Source organism: Lynx canadensis, chromosome B3, assembly GCF_007474595.2.
Source record: "Lynx canadensis isolate LIC74 chromosome B3, mLynCan4.pri.v2, whole genome shotgun sequence".
Taxonomy (NCBI): domain Eukaryota; kingdom Metazoa; phylum Chordata; class Mammalia; order Carnivora; family Felidae; genus Lynx; species Lynx canadensis.
The window spans coordinates 58,091,105-58,108,145 of NC_044308.2; the positions used below are offsets into that span (position 1 = coordinate 58,091,105).

The window sequence follows — 17,041 nt, forward strand, 5'->3', positions numbered from 1 at the left end:
AGATCATAACCTGAGCTGAAGTCGGAGGCTTAACCTACTGAGCCACCTAGACACCCCGTGGTTATTTTAAATAAGAGTAACATACAGAGCTGAATTAAGATGAATTAAAGAAAGCCAAAACATTACAATCATAAAACTTGCTTGTTACTTGTTGGAACCAGTCCTACACTAGGAGTTAGGTAATATACACAATTATTTTCAAGCAGATTACTTTATGTTGCTCAAACACGTTCTCTTTATCAGCGCACTGTTAAACTAATCAAAAACTCTCCACGCGTATATTTCCTTACAATAGCAGCACACACTACTGCTACCTGCAAAGCTCTTTCTCAAAAGACTTAGTGAATGAAAGGAAATGAAAAGCAGAGAAATAACAAGGAGAAATAATGAGAATTAGAAGATTCATGCAGTTCAGCTCTTTTAATCAGCCAGCCAGCTTGCTTGCAGCAAGGGATGGTTTCTGTGGAGGAAGTTTCTGTGGAGTGGGAACGCGGTCATCAGTGACTTGTCTTAGTCAGAGCTGCAGTAGGAAGCTGCTTGCTTTTCAGTTGTGTTTTAGCCAGGTTGTAATCCCTGGCATCAAAGTATTTTTGCCCTTTCTGCAATCGTTTCCTTAAGAAATCTAAACCTCCAGGCTTTTGTCCCAGATGACAATACCTTGGTTTTAATTTTGCTTCCTCGGCTTTCTCTGGACTCGTCACTTTATCTTCCATTGCCTTCTACTCCTCTGTGGAGGCTGCCTTGGGGACCTCCATGGACATACTGCTTCCTGTTCCCCTGCTTCTCTTCATCAGAAGGATTCTACCAAGTATCAGGGTTAAAGACTCCAAGTCCAGGACTCTATAGTGTGGGATACATACCTTGTTACAGCCATGAGATACTGGATTTGGAGATTTAAACCCCACACACCCTTGGTGGAAACCAAGCAAAGGAAGGAAATGTAACAATACAAAAACAAACAAAAAAAAAAAAACAAAAAAAAACAAAAAAAACCATGAATCAGACTTGGTCAGCTCTGTGGTGACATTAAGGCCTGAGAGTGGAATAATGCAATTCACAAACTTCTCTTTTGTAACAATATTTAGGAACAGTGAATTTCTTCACTATAAATCAAGTGTAAGATCCTGACACTTATATGTAACACAGTGCAATCACATTTGGCTGTTCTGTGGCAAAGAGGAAAAGAGGGAACACTCAGAATCGCTGTAGCTTTGAACCTGCAAAATATTCTGCACACTTTCATATTCAGTACATGCCCCTCAAAAAAAATCAAGCCATATATAGAAGTGAATGCAGTTAATCATCAGAATCCTCCTCTCCTCCTCACCCCTCATCCCTACACTTTGGTATCACTTTGATATGTATCCTTCCTGTTTGTATGCACATATACCTACACGCAGTATATACGTGGTTAGGTATTATCCTAACCACATCATTCTTGATTTGCCTTTCCTACTTAAAATTTCTATTGGCTACATAGTATTACATATGACAATTTCAGCAATCACTCATTGAGGGGATACGTTTCATTGTATTTCACTTCTTTTTTCTATTTTTAAACTATTATTTTTAGGGGCGCCTGGGTGGCGCAGTCGGTTAAGCGTCCGACTTCAGCCAGGTCACGATCTTGCGGTCCGTGAGTTCGAGCCCCGCGTCAGGCTCTGGGCTGATGGCTCAGAGCCTGGAGCCTGTTTCCGATTCTGTGTCTCCCTCTCTCTCTGGCCCTCCCCCGTTCATGCTCTGTCTCTCTCTCTGTCCCAAAAATAAATAAACGTTGAAAAAAAAAAAAATTTAAAAAAAAAAAACTATTATTTTTAATCTATACAAGTAAAACTTGCCCATATTTTTAAAAATTCAGACCGTATAGATGTGTGTAAAATGAGAAACAAAAACATCTCCTACCTCTCATCCCCACCAACCACATCACTGCCACACCCATTACTCAGAGGTTTTTTATGAATACTTTCTGGTTTTTGGGTTTTTAAATTTAAAAAAAAAAAATTTTTTTTTCAACGTTTATTTATTTTTGGGACAGAGAGAGACAGAGCATGAACGGGGGAGGGGCAGAGAGAGAGGGAGACACAGAATCGGAAACAGGCTCCAGGCTCTGAGCCATCAGCCCAGAGCCTGACGCGGGGCTCAAACTCACGGACCGCGAGATCGTGACCTGGCTGAAGTCGGACGCTTAACCGACTGCGCCACCCAGGCACCCCTAAATTTTTTTTTAACATTTATTTATTTTTGAGAGAAAGAGACACAGTGTGAGCAGGAGAGGGGCAGAGAGAAAGGGAGACACACAATCCAAAACAGGCTCCAGGCTCTGAGCTGTCAGCACAGAGCCCGAAGTGGGGCTCAAACTCTCGAGCAGCGAGATCATGACCTGAGCTGAAGTCAGATGCTTAACCCACTGAGCCACCCAGGGGCCCCAATAGTTTCTGTTTTAAATTCTACTACTGTTTACCACTGAAACTATATGTAATATATTTACACCCTTTTTTCTTGATTTATCAACTATAGGTATTAGTTATTAACTCCTCATAATGAAAAATCAGGACCGTTTTATTTAAATTTGTAAATTCAGGGGTGCCTGGGTGGCTCAGTCAGTTAAGCATCCGACTTTTGATTTTGGCTCAGGCCATGATCTCATGGTTGGTCCTGGGATCAAGCCCTGAGTCAGGCTCCACGCTGATTGTCGAGCCTGTTTGGGATTCTCTCTCTCTGCCCCTCCCCTGCTCTTTCTCTCTCAAAATAAATAAATAAACATTTTTTAAAAATTAGTAAATTCAACACATGGATGAAAATGAAATATGGCATTTAGCTGTTGAATAATTCCAACCTGCTGCTAATAACGAATCATCTTTTGCGGTAACACAACCTGGTTGCTACAAACACTAGTTTAATTTGAGAAATACAGTAGTTTAGTAATAACTTGGATTTAGACACCGATAAACTCCTTCAGGGGACGGGAACGCCTCAGTTCACACCATGGTCCTGCTGCAGATTAACTCTGTGACTGTAAACACATTGCTTAACCTCACAGTGCCCTAGTTCCCTATCTCTTCAAGTAGGAATGATAACTATATCTCACAGATCTGAATAAGAATCAAATTAAATAAATTGTGCCTTTGAAAATGAGGCATCCTTAGTGCCTTTCCCTTTAGCCATCTGTGCCATTCCTGGAGCTGGTGCCCGGCAAACACGGCAGAGCCCAGCAGATAGGTCAGGCCGCGAGGTCAGGAATCCTCCCTGTTCCCATGCCTTGCTGCTTCTCAGGTTTCAAGGCCCTAAGAGATCTGATGGGATGGGGGTGCCAGCAGGAGTGGAAACTGAACCAGCATTTGAGTTAGCAGGGTCTCTCATGTACCCCAAGAATGGGCAGTCCTAAAGCAAAACTAGAAGCTGCAAGCGGGAGAGATAGATGCCTGTTGCCAGGGGTGGTAGCAATAGAGGCACCAATCCCCTCAGCCTGGGGCAGGATTTAAGTATCTGACAGGGGACAGGGAGTGCGATGGGAGCAGCCGTGGATGTAGGAATCAGATTTCTAAGTTTCTGAGATAGTCCCAGGAATTAAGTCCCAGGACATGAGAGCAGAAGGGGAGAGAAGAGCGCCTGGTTGCAGACAGGAATATGTCATTGTCCTGGGTGACCCAACAGTCTTACATCGACTTAGCTCTCCGCCTTGGATTCCTCGTTAACTTAACTTGCACGAGGTAACCTGACGATTTTGTATTTCTTTCTGTAAATTATTGTCATTTCCTTTATTGTTTTAATTTTCATGTTAAGAAAAATTTCAAACACACAGAAGTAGGGAAATAATATAATTAGTATATAACATATGTAATGTACAAATAGTATAAAATACCCATTAACCAAATTCAATCATTATTATCAAGATTTTCCCACACCTGCTTCACTTAAAAATTTTTTTAAATGTTTATTTATTTTTGAGAGAGTGAGTATGAGCAGGGGAGGGGCAGAGAGAGAGGGAGACACAGAATCTGAAGCAGGCTGCAGGCTCTGAGCTGTCAGTACAGAGCCTGATGCAGGGCTCGAACCCACAAACTGTGAGACCATGACCTGAATGGAAGTCAGACACTTAACTGACTGAGCCACCCAGGTGCCCCAAAACTAAAATATTTTAAAGCAGATAGATAGACCCAAGTCACTTCATCCCTACTCATTTCAGTATGGATCTTTAAAACATATGTACATGGGGCACCTGGGTGGCTCAGTCGATTAAGCGTCCGACTTCAGCTCAGGTCACGATCTCGCGGTCCGTGAGCTCGAGCCCCGCGTCGGGCTCTGGGCTGGTGGCTCAGAGCCTGGAGCCTGCTTCCGATTCTGTGTCTCCCTCTCTCTCTGCCCCTCCCCCGTTCATGCTCTGTCTCTCTCTGTCTCAAAAATAAATAAAATGTTAAAAAAAAATAAATGAAACATATGTACACTTTCCTACATACCCTCAATATTCTGCTTTGTATTTATTACTCTCTGTGAGCTAGTTAATAGGAGATGAATATATTCTCAGGGTGTCAACAAAATCAAGTTTCTGACTCTGATGCACAGCGAACGCACTGAGGTGGATGTGCCTGTGAGGATTCTTCTGGTCACCAGGATCCCTTTGTATGAGCATGGTCTGAACTACAACAATCCAGGCGCTCTCACTTCTCATGTGCCTACACACGCACACACTGTGCATACACAGACACACAGACACACACACACACACACACACACACACACACATAAAACTACAGCAGAAATGAAGTAAGTGCCTTCTACACAGTGAAACAGGCTGTCACTGCAGCAATTCTGGTAGGCCATCAAGATAAATGGGGATGCTACCCAGACAGAGAACACCAATGCAAAGGTATCATCTATGCTGGCTTGGGAAAGAGAAAACAAGAATGTCAGAGAGCTAGGAAAGTACTGGCTGTTGGAAAGAGAACCGAAAATCATAAGGCACACTAACAGAGGCAGTATGTCATGCCAGAGAGAAATTCTGCTGGTTCCACCTTATCACTTCTATCCTGGTGTGTGAGAATCTCATTCATCTTCCCTTGCCTTCCTCGCCATACCCACTGGCCTCCTCCTGACCCATGGGTCCCCAAGACAGTGATTTCATAGGAAGTTCTTCTCTTTCCCATCCTTTCTCTCCATCTTCCCTACCTCCAAGCCCTCCTCTCCAAATGCCTCGTCTATTAACTACCCAGTGCCTTAATTTTATTATTTATTTATTTATTTATTTATTTATTTAATTTTATTTGAGAGAGAGAGAGAAAAAGTGCGCACATGTGTGTAACTGGGGGAGGGGCAGAGAGAGGGAAGAGAATTCCAAGCAGCCCCACACTGTCAGTGCAGAGGCTGACACAGGGCTCAACTTTACAGACTGTGAGATCATGACGTGAGCCGAAATCAAGACTCAGAAGCTTGAATGACTGAGCCACCCAGGCGCACCCCCCACCCCCAATGTCTTCATTTTAAACTAATTTTAAGCACTAAAGACACATTTCTTTGGCCTAAGACACATTCAACACATAGCACAGTGTCTGGTATACAATCTCTGCTATGATCTGAATGTGTGTGTCCCCCAAAAGTCACCAGTTGGAATCCTAATGCCGAAGTGATGATGTTACAAGATGGAGACTTTGGGAGGTGATTACGACACAAGGATGGAGCCCTCATGAATGGGATTCATGTTCTTACAAAGGAGGTCCCACAGACCTCCCTACCCGCCCTACTCTGTGAGGACACAGTGAAAAAGCAATGGCTATGAATCGGGAAGAGGGTCCTCACCAGAAGATGACCCTGCTAGTGCCTTCATCTTGGACTTTTTTTTTGTTTGTTTATTTATTTATTTTGAGAGAGAGAGAGAGCAAGCAGAGGAGGGGCAGAGAGAGAGAATCCCAAGCAGGCTCTGCACTGTCAGCATAGAGCCTGACATGGGGCTTGAACTCATGACCTGAACTGAAACCAAGAGTCAGATGGTCAACTGACTGAGCCACCCAGGTGCCCCTTGATCTAGGACTTCTAAGCCTCCAGAACTGTGAGAAGTAGATTTCTGCTGTTTCTATGACACCCAGCCTGTGGTATTTTGTTATAGCAGCCCAAACGGAGTGAGATAGCCTGTTGAGAAATATTGGTTAGGGGCACCTGGGTGGCTCAGTAGGTTAAGTGTCTAGTTCAAGCCCCACATCCGACTCTGTGCCAATGGTGCGGAGCCTGCTTGAGATTCTGTCTCCCTCTCTCTCTGCCCCTCCTGCTTGCTCTCTCTCTCTCAAAAACAAACAAACAAACTTAAAAAAATAGACATATTGGTTGGATGGATGGATGATGAGTGGTTTTAAGCAAAAGGGTAATACTTTATTTATTTTTTTTTTAATTTTTTTTTTTCAACGTTTATTTATTTTTGGGACAGAGAGAGACAGAGCATGAACGGGGGAGGGGCAGAGAGAGAGGGAGACACAGAATCGGAAACAGGCTCCAGGCTCTGAGCTATCAGCCCAGAGCCCGACGCGGGGCTCGAACTCACGGACCGCGAGATCGTGACCTGGCTGAAGTCGGACGCTCAACCGACTGCGCCACCCAGGCGCCCCAAAAGGGTAATACTTTAAAACCCACATGAGTTCTGATGGAACTTTGCTATGACACTGAGGAGCCATTAGCCAAAATGGGCAACAGTCATCATAGCTGGCTGTTCACTCGGGAGGTTACAAGAGTGAAAATGTGATACACGTGCCCTTCCCAGCACCACCAGCTACCAAGCATAAGAAGGGAAGAAAATGTCAGGATGGAAAGATGATGGGCACTGGGCTGGGGGAAACCTGAATGCAAACCTTGAGTCCACCATCTTCTAATAACGTGGCTTTCAATAAATTATTTAAAAGACTTCATTTATCCTTGGGTGCCTGCATAGTTCAGTAGGTTAAGTATCCGGCTGTTGAATCTGGCTCGGGTCATGATCTCAGGGTCATGGGACAGAGCCCTGCATGGGGCTCTGTGCTGGGCATACAGTCTGCTTGAGAGTCTCTCTCTCTCCCTCTCTCTCTCTCTCTTGTGTCCCTGCCCCTCCCCCTACTCTGCTCTCATACACACACACACACTCTCTCTCTCTCAAAAAAAATTTCATTTATCCCATGTATAAAATGGGGATAATAGTATCCACTATGCAAGGCTGTTATAAGGATTTAATTAAATGATGTATTTAATTAAAGTTCCTAGCACAGTGCTTAACATATTTTGGGCTCAAAATCTTGTAATTTTTATGACATGATAATTATTATCATTAAGAAATCTCTGGAGAGAACCTAGGAAGTTATGGTTTATTTGTGAAATAAGCATGGTAAACACTTAAAGTTAACTTTAGACAAAGATGGTCAAATGGTATCTGTAAAAAGAAAAATTAATTTACTTAATTTTTGAGGAAGTAAACAGTGTGTAGGTAAAAGGGAACTGCTTTATATTTTCTACCTTAACACCTTAAAAAAACCTTTGACAGATTTCCAAAGGAGAGGCTGAAATAAAAGTCACATAAGATTGGAATGTTTTGTGAGGCCAATGTTTTGTGAGGCCATAAGGAACTAAGCAAACATAAGCAAACATAAGGAAGCAAAAACAATGGGTGGAGCCTGTTGATTCCAGCCAGGGGAGGGAACTAGAGGGCCCAAGTGACAGGTCTTAGAAAGGCAGCAGATATATGAAGGGTGTACTCATCATATTTCTAATTCTGGGTTTCTCGAAGGAAACAGTGCAGTTCTCTTCAGGCAGGTGGAGTCCTATGCACTTGGGATGCCTGAGCAAGTGGTAGTTAGACATCAGACAACCATAGAGTTGACAGCAATGAGAGGAAGTGGGGAAGGAGCCTGACATTAATCTAACAGTGACTGGAGCAAGCCATGTGCCAGTTACATCTTCTCATTTAAGTCACCACAACCCAGTGATAGTAACTCTTATCTCCGTTTGACAGAGAAGGAAACTGAGGCTCAAAGAGATCTTAAAATTCAAGGTCTCTCTGCTAATAAGGGGAGGGAGCTATTATAGACAACAATGCCCAGCCAATAAGCTGAGGTCTGCTGTGGATCTGGTTCCTCTGTTCAACAAATGCTTTATTGAGCACCTACTGCGTGCCAGGCACAGGGTCAGGTGCAGGAGATATGAGCAAAGATAGACAGCCCCCAGTCTCATGAAGCATAAAGCCTAACAAGGGAGTGAGAAGCAGCCACTAGTCAAATAATGCCACTAATGAAGATAAATTTACAAAGTGAGACATGAGCATATGTAACAAATGGACTTGTCTAGACTTGGGGTGGGATGGATGCCATGGGGGAGAGTGACTCTAGACTTTATCTAGAATTGAGTAGGTAAAGGAGTGGTGAAAAAAACCATGCCATATAAGGCAACTGCAATTACAATGTATATCACTTATATGTATAAGTGATCAGGAGGAGGGAATGAGCAGTGAAATCTCGAACAACACTTCTAACTAGTGATGAGTCTGGATCATGGCCAGCAAACTACAGCCCACAAGCCAAATCCAGCCTACACCTGTTTTTGTGCATCCCTTGAGCTAAGAATGGTTTCTCCATTTTTAAATGGTTGAAAAAAATCGAAAGAAGACTAATATTTTGTGGCAGGTGAAAAGTATATGAAATTCACATTTCAGTGTCCAGTGTTTTATGGGAACATAGCCATACTCATTTGCTTATTATCACCTACGGCTGCTTTCACAAGGGCAGAAGTGAGCAAATTCGACCAGCACCAAGGTATTGCTGCAAACCGGAAATTATTTATTATCTGGCCCTTTATAGAAAAAGTTTGCCAATCCTTGGGCTAGTCAGAAGAGCCTATAAATCTGACTCTGTGGTCAGACAACTGACAAGTGAGCTTTAGTGGGAACAAGTGCAAAGTAATGCACTTCGGGATAAAAATATCCCGACTATTTATAAAATGAAGACAGGGCTCTGAGCTGCGAGGTCACAACTCAGAACTAAGCACAACTGGGAGAACTAAAGGCAGTAAAAGTAATACTAAGTGATAAAAATCAGCACGCCATGGATGGAAGTGGTTATCTGAAGACTTTACCAGATGGGGGCCTGGGGAATGATTTCAGAAAGACTAAACTAAAATTGAACCAAGAAGAAAGGCTATATTCTTTTCACTTTCGCTCGAAAGTTATATATAGATATCAACAGTCTGCATGGAATCTGGGGGGGGGGGATTAGTAATAAAGAATTAGAATTTATGCTGTATATACAGGACTAATCAGGGGTGGGTTATCATCTAGACTTTGTCTTATCCAATTCTATAGCTCCAGTGCCTACTTTAGTGACTGGCATATGATAAACACTCAAATAACATTTGTGGAAGGGAAGAAAGAAAGAGAAGAAGGAAAGAGGAAAGGGAAGGAAGGGGCACCTGAGAGGCTCAGTTGGTTAAGTGTCCAACTTTGGCTCAGGTCATGATCTTGTCATCTGCCAGTTTGAGCCCCACATCCGGCTCTCTGCTGTCAGTGCTGCCTGCTTCAGGTCCTCTGTGCCCCTCTCTCTCTGCCCCTCCCCCACCCATGCACATGTGTGTGTATGTGCACTCTCTCTCAAAAATAAACTTTTTTAAGTTTAATAACAAAAGGGAGGGAAGAAAGAAGGGAAGGAGAGGAGGAAAGAGGGAAAGAAGGAGGGAAATTGGGCAGAATCCATTGGGTTTGAAAGCTGAATGGCAGTTAGCCAGACACCGAGAAGGAGAAAGAACACCCCAGCAGGGAAAAAGGAACACAAAAGGCCAGGAGAGGCCATGAGGCCTGTAAACGATGTCACTGAAACCCCCCAGCCACCTTTGTTCTAGCTGTAAGGTAACTTGGTTTCTCATATTCACTGGTCCTGTGAAGAGGGCATCCAGGGCAGTAAGAGAGTTGTACCCCAGGATAATTAAGCAATCAACCACACAGTAATTTACTCAGTCTCTTGGGGCAGTCTGGCATACACTGACTTCCCTAGCCTCACCCTCAGGCAGAGTTTCCACACCTGCAAAGTTACAGAACTGACTTGGGATCTCCGCGGCTCTAACAGGGTCATGGTACCTTGGGGGTCCTATCTGAGGTGGTTGGCCTCCCTCTCAGACACCTTTGACCTCTTCCATTTCACTGTAACAGGAGTCACATCCTGAGAATTCCCTGAGAACACCCAGCCCAGTGTGCTGCAGGGCCCAACAGGAACAAGGTGTCTTGCCCAGGTAAGATACTCTCCCTGCCCAGCAATATCACGGTTACAGAATCTATTCTTGCTACAAGGTAAACTCATCCCAGTAAACTGTGGTCTCAGGTCTTGGAAATACCCTCCATCCCGAGTAAATCAGGACAGCTGGTTGCCTGCCAGACCGGTTCCTCATTTACAATGGGCTTCTTACCCTACTGTTCCCCAGACTTCCCCTGGACCTGCTCCAGAGTTTCTGCTACCTTAAGCCCACTGTAGAGGCAGCTTTTAGGCAACATGCCTGAGCAATGGAAACCTCAGTAAGGTAAAAGGGCCCACAGTGACCACCAGGCTAAATGCAAATAGGCCCATTAGGTGACCCCCCTCAAAATAGCCTTAAGACCTAGTTGACAACTGAGCTACTTACAATGGGGCACAGGTACCAAAAAAAAGGTACCAAAATTCCACACATTCTCATACCTCCCCACCTTCCCCCCTTAACTACACCCCACCCCCCCACCCACAGCCCCCTATCAAACAGTCTCTCCTTTGCTGTCCTGCCTGTAGCTCCCTTGCGGTGTATTTAATAAACTTCTATCTCCTTTGTTCTGCCCAGGGTGAATTCTTTCACCACCCACATCACAGGCCTCCACCCAATTGGGTTGCCCCACACCCACACTCAGAATATTCAGAGTAGCTCCTTCTTGGGGTGTGGGGGGGAAGCTCACAGTGCGGGCTGGGTGGGTCACTGGGAACAGGATTAAGATCAGAGACTGGGAAACTGAGAAGGGGTTCCCAAGGAACCTCAGCTGCTGGAGAGTTGGTTGTTAAGACACCTGTCTTTCATCTGTGTCTATTTGTTTCTGTGCATACAATGAGGATTAGACAGTATCTAGTATCAGGAAAAAACTCTCATTCTCATCGTTTCTAGTATTCTGAGGTGAGGAAGGCCTACTAATGGGAAGACTGCCTTAAAGCCTATTTGTAAGTGAGTAGAATGTGAGTTAGTAAAATATAAATAACAAAGAGGAGAGTAAAACTTGGTTGATCAGTATAAAACAGCTGTAATAATTACAGTAATTTATACCTAATTACCATATGGCATAGTGATTATGAGGCATTACCCGGTCATGTAAAACATACACCAAGATCTTTGTGATTAGGGTACTAACTTCTGCTCATTCAAGCATGCTCCTATCTATAGTCATTTTAAAACCATTAGAGGTCGTTTAGGTTGGCTTGGTCTTGGGTTTTTTGCTTCAGGGAATACAAGTTATACAACAGGTGAATTTGTTACATTTGATTCTGGGAAGATCCATATAAGGATACTTCTAAAAAAAATAATTAATGCCATCTTTATTTATAAAGGAATTCTGGGAAAAACTCAAAGCACTTTGCAGATTTTAATCTAATTAATCCTCACAATAACCCTGGGAGGGAGTTTTTATACAATGGCCTTCATTGTTTAAAGCCACCAGTTCTAAGAGGTCACAAGAGTCACTTTGTCCGCAGTTGCTTCTCTGTCTTGGTTTAATTCATAAAGGTTATAATGTTCTCTGAAATAAGTCTACTGTAAGTATAAACTGAGTATTAGTGTTTTAATCATCTCCAATCAGTATGAGACAGATTAATCTCACCACTAAGAATTTCTTAGAAATTAAACATCAGTTTCAAGAAATACAAATGTTTTTTAGAGGGGAATTTAAAGTTATGAATGAACTATGATTAAAATATTTTTTCTTTCTTTCTTTTTTCTTTCTTTCTTTCTTTTTTTAATGTTTATTTATTTTGAGAGAGAGCACGAACTAGGGAGAGGCAGAGAGAGAGAGAGAGAAAGAAAATCCCAAGCAGGTTTGACGCTGTGAGTATCGAACCCAATGGAGGGCTCGATTCCATGAACCGCAAGATCATGACCTGAGCCAAAATCCAGAGCAGATGCTTAACTGACTGAGGCACCCAGGTGCCCCAGATGGTATGGTTTTTAATAGCTCTCTCTAGTAAAGTAAGTAAGGGAATGTTTTCACATGCAAAATTTCATTGGATTCTTACAGTGTTCCTGTGACAGAGGTAGGACAAATACTATTTTCCACTTTTACAGCCAAGAAAATGAGTTCAGCAACAGTATGGTGCTGGGGATCACTGTGAAAGGATGGCAAAATTAGAGGCTGAAGGAACTTCTCTTGTCTGTGATGGATTCCTAAAGCATGTCCAAAATCAGTGTTCCACCCTCACCTTCAAGCTGTTACCTCCAGACTCCAGGGCGGGTGTGCTTATGTCTTAAACCCATCCCAGCTCCTATTCCCTCTAATTTTAGCCAGATATGGTTAGAGAAATTCACAGGTACATTTCCTTTAAAAAGTAAGGAAAGACAAAGCAAAGGTATGAAAACAATGAACTTGATTGTTTTAGCTCACAGGTTGGTTTCCTGACAGATACATGGGTGTGGCCCAGAGACCCTCTCCTTATCTACTCACTGTCCAAGAAGGCAACTTGCCTGTCCTTGGACAATTCTCTTACCTACTTTGCATCCTTCTCTTCCCCTGGAGGAGGGGTTAAACTGACTCTCCAGCCACTCTGTTAGCATAGCACTCCATAGAAAGAAGAAATTATTATACTCCCCATAGTTGTGTATCACATCACTAGCTCTTGTCCATTTGTATCTGATAGCTTTCAACCCCTCCTGAAAAGATAAGAAGTCACATTCCAAATGCATCCTTTGGAAATCTCCTACAATCATCTATTCCAATGGAGAAGGAATTCTCAGGTTGGGAATATGCAACATGTGAGCCTGTCAAGTAAGTGGCACCTTTCCCCATACCTCGATTTTAAAAACTTTTCCACTTTTTCCTTTCCTTTCCAAGAAGGATTTCACAGGGTGATGTTGAAGTCTCAAGGTGCTGGCAAGTCTTGATATATGGAACAGGGATTTCTCCCAGCACACCTGAAGGAGTCTAGGTGCTTTTCTGCACATCATTCCATTTGTGTGTGAAACTGAGAGGACAGTGCAGGCTAGTGTTTGAGAGCTTGAGCTCTGAAACCAAACTGATCTGGAATTGAACTCCTGCTCTGTTTTTTAGCTGCATGACTCCAGTCAGTTTACTTCACTTCCCTGAGACTCCACGTCTTCATCTACTTAAAAAAAAACATGAGCTGTCATCGACTGAGCACTTACTATGTGCTAGGAACTACATATGCTATGTTTTACATGCTTTACATGCATCATCTCATTGAATCCTCACCACAGCCTCGTGAAGTGGGTACTCTTATCATCCCCATTTTATATGTAAGAAATTGAAGCACAGATTGGTGAAATAGTTTTCCAGAGACGATATAACTAAATGGTGAAACCAGGATACAAACACGGTCAGACTTAAGACCCATGCTTTGAATTCTTAACTTCCCCTCTAATGGAAATCAGGTCCCCTGCAGAGGTGCTTGGTGCATAAACAAGCCCCAAGTAAATGTTAGCTGTGGTATTATTTTCAGCGTTGTCATTTGTCCCAAGAGATATCTGGGCCACAAAACAGGTTCTGGACGAAGGATATTTGGGGGCTATTCTCGTTGACTGCTGGAGTGTGTGTCTTGCAAATGTCAGACTTCTGGTATTACCTAAACAGATTGTGTGTTAGGAGTTACCTGGGTAAGAAATAGGATAAATGGTTGGCAACTTTTTCTATTGCCCATGCAAAAAAGTTCTTCAACTGGAAAGAAGTATTAAGTCTCTTATAAAGAATGGCATGGTGAGCAATAGCTAGCTGAATTGCAGGCAGTGCCCAGATTATAAATGGATTATTTTTCAAAAGTTCATTTGTCTGTTGTTATAAATTCTGAATACATAGAAATAAGGTTGCAAATTCCAAGACTATTCACAGAAGTCTATTTATTTAGCCCATTTTAAAGTTCAGTGATAGAAATCATGCCACTAGCCCAAGGACAGGCCTAGGAACAAGGGCGCGCGTGATAAAAGAATAGAAAAGTGTCTTTCCTGGTACAGAGCAAAGTTGAGATTGAGTATATTCATTATCTATTGCTGTGTAACGAATTATCCCCAAACTTACCATACTAAAACAATGAACATTATTATCTCAGTCTCTGTGGGTCATCTGGGAGTGGCTTAGATGGGAGCTTCTGCTCAGGATCTCTCATGGGGTTTCAGTCAACATCTCCTGGGCTACAAACATCTGAAGGTTTAACTAGGGTGGAGGACCTGCTTCCAATACGGCTCATTCACATCGCTGCTGGCAGGAGGTCTCCATTCTCATCACATGGGCCTTTCCTTGGGGCTGCTTGAGTTCCTCGTGACATGGTAACTCTGGCTTCTCCCAGTGCAAGTGATCCAAGAGAGAACAAGCAGGCAACTACAGTGCCTCTTATGACCTAGTCTTTTAAGTCATCTACTGTCACTTATGTCACATTCTATTCCTTGTAAGCCATTAGATATTCAATAAGAGCAGCTCACATTCACTGGGAGGGAGATTAAGCTCTACCTCTGGATGGGACAAGTATCTGAATTTGTGAACATACATTAAAATCACTAATAGTTTTTGTTATCCACCCCTCACTCTGTCCAGATACCCAGCGATAGAAAATAATAAAAATAAATGGGACGCAGAACTGCACCCCTTCCCAACAAGCTTACTGTAAGTACCCAAAACAATCCATGCTCCTGCCTCAACTTTCCTTGAACACATCTATCCCCTTTCCTTGGATGGAATCCTATTTGAAGAAGTCATACTAAAGAGAGAGCAATCACACTCCTGACATAGTTGCTTTGTTTCATTCATCTTTCTCACTAGCAGAATTTCAAGCAGTATAACAAATGAAAACCACTAACCTACTCCCAAATTGGGTGGATTAAGAATTTTGGGGTTAGGAAAGCACTACTCACTAAGCACTCTCCCTTCAGCTGATAATGAACTGAGGGCCCTGATTATTGATAATTTCCTAGGCAAGGACTTCCCTCCCGGGTCTTGGGAACATGGGATCTCTGATCCAGGTTTCCTAACCTAACTCCCATGGCTGCAGCTCTGTGGGGATATGGTGGGCATTCAAAAGTGAAAGGATTGCTGGGGGAGTTTCAAAGGCAGTTGGTGCTCTTGCACCCAAGGCATGCAAGATTGAAAGTGCATTCTAAATCTTCAGAGGAAAATGATGTTCCATGTGACTTTTATTGCAGATTTTGTAACTTGAAACTTGGCAATCCATGTAGACTACTATCCAAATATGACATCCATTAACACAGGATAAATAGAGGAGTTTGCACTACAAGTCAACTCTGAGTGGAAGCTAGGGGGTTGATCTATGAGTTCTCCTGACAGTGTTGCTGTTTTAAATCTTACTTGAGTCTTAAACCCATTTAGAACATGATGAAAGCTAGGGGACTTGACTCAAGAAAACCCATATAAGCCACAATATTTTGCACATGAATTTAAGGCTTCCAGAAGCCCCTAAAACCCATTCAAGGGCTCTGGATTAAGAATCTCTTAGACTTTCAAGGGAGAAGAGGAGTGGGGAGGCCTATTGCCATTCCATTCTGCTATTATTTTTTAAAGTTTATTTATTTGAGAGAGAGAGAGCGAGACAGAGGGACAGAGCATGAGCAGGAGGTGCAGAGAGAGGGAGACACAGAATCCAAAGCAGCTCCAGCTCAGAGCTGTCAGCACAGAGCCCAACACGGGTCTGAAACTCCAAGCTCATGACGTGAGCTGAAGTCAGGCTTAACCCACTGAGCCGCCCAGGCACCCCTCCATGTTACTATTAAAAGTTAAATCTTTAAAAAAAATTTTTTTTTAGATATTTATTTTTGAGAGAGAGAGAGAGCGCGCGCATGAGTGTGAACAGGGGATGGGCAGAGACAGAGGGAGTCACAGAACCTGAAGCAGGCTCCAGGCTCAGCTGTCAGCACAGAGCCCTAAGCAGGGCTGGAACCCAGGAACCACGAGATCATCCGGGAGATCATGAGCTGAGCTGAAGTCAGACGCTTAACTGAGCCACACCCAGACGCCCCAAAACTTAAATCTAAATCAGAAACTGCTTCTCAGAACTTCTTTTAAATTTGTGGTTGTTAACAGAACCAAAGGCCAAAACGAACACCCCTACTAGATTTTCTGCTTGGGTTTAGTCTATGTTATATGGAGGGAGAAGGGACACTAAGCGAACACACAGGATAACACATACTTGCTGAAAAGCAATAGTAAATATAAAGCAGGCCATAGAACTGCTGACCATAAGCTTTGCTTGCCCTCTCACCCGTGCAGCAAATTTTGTCAACTTGCCAGAGAAGCAGCAACTCGAAGAAAGCAAGCTGCTTAGTTTCTCACTTAGCAAGAAAGCACAAATTCGTTTTCTGCCCAGGATCCGCAACCGAGATCCTGCCCCGAGATTCCTGAGGCCCTCTAGGGTGGAGCGACCTCCCGCAGCAACGCCCAGCCCCAGGCGGGCGGGACCGTTCGAATCTACCCACTCGGACCGCAGGCCCCGGCTCCATCCGCTAGCGCCTCTCCGCCTGGGGAGGCGACAGTGCGGCACCAGAGACTGGGGCTTCCCTGTGAGTGCCCCTCGGGCAGAGCCGGGCGCGCGGGGCTCCGCAGCCGAGACTGGGCTACGGGCGGGAGGCGGAGGACTGGATGCGGCACGAGCCCCTGCCCCGCCCCTTTGCGGGCGCCGCAGCCCTGCGCCGCGGGCCTGCGTGGGCTCGTGCGGACCCCTCCTTCGCGCTCCTCGCCTGCGGCCGCTGCGGCGCACGCGCGCGGCCTCGCGCAGGGCGGGGAGAGGCGGCGGCCCCCGGCGGCCGGCCCCGAACCTGTCAGACTCGGGAAGCCGGCCTGGAGTTGCGGGTGCGGCAGGCGCGAGGACGG

General features: G+C 44.1%; 1 pseudogene; it reads right to left on the minus strand.

Annotated features, from left to right (window-relative positions):
* LOC115515993 overlaps positions 1 to 17,041 on the minus strand; it is a 62,762-nt pseudogene continuing 45,721 nt past the window's right edge.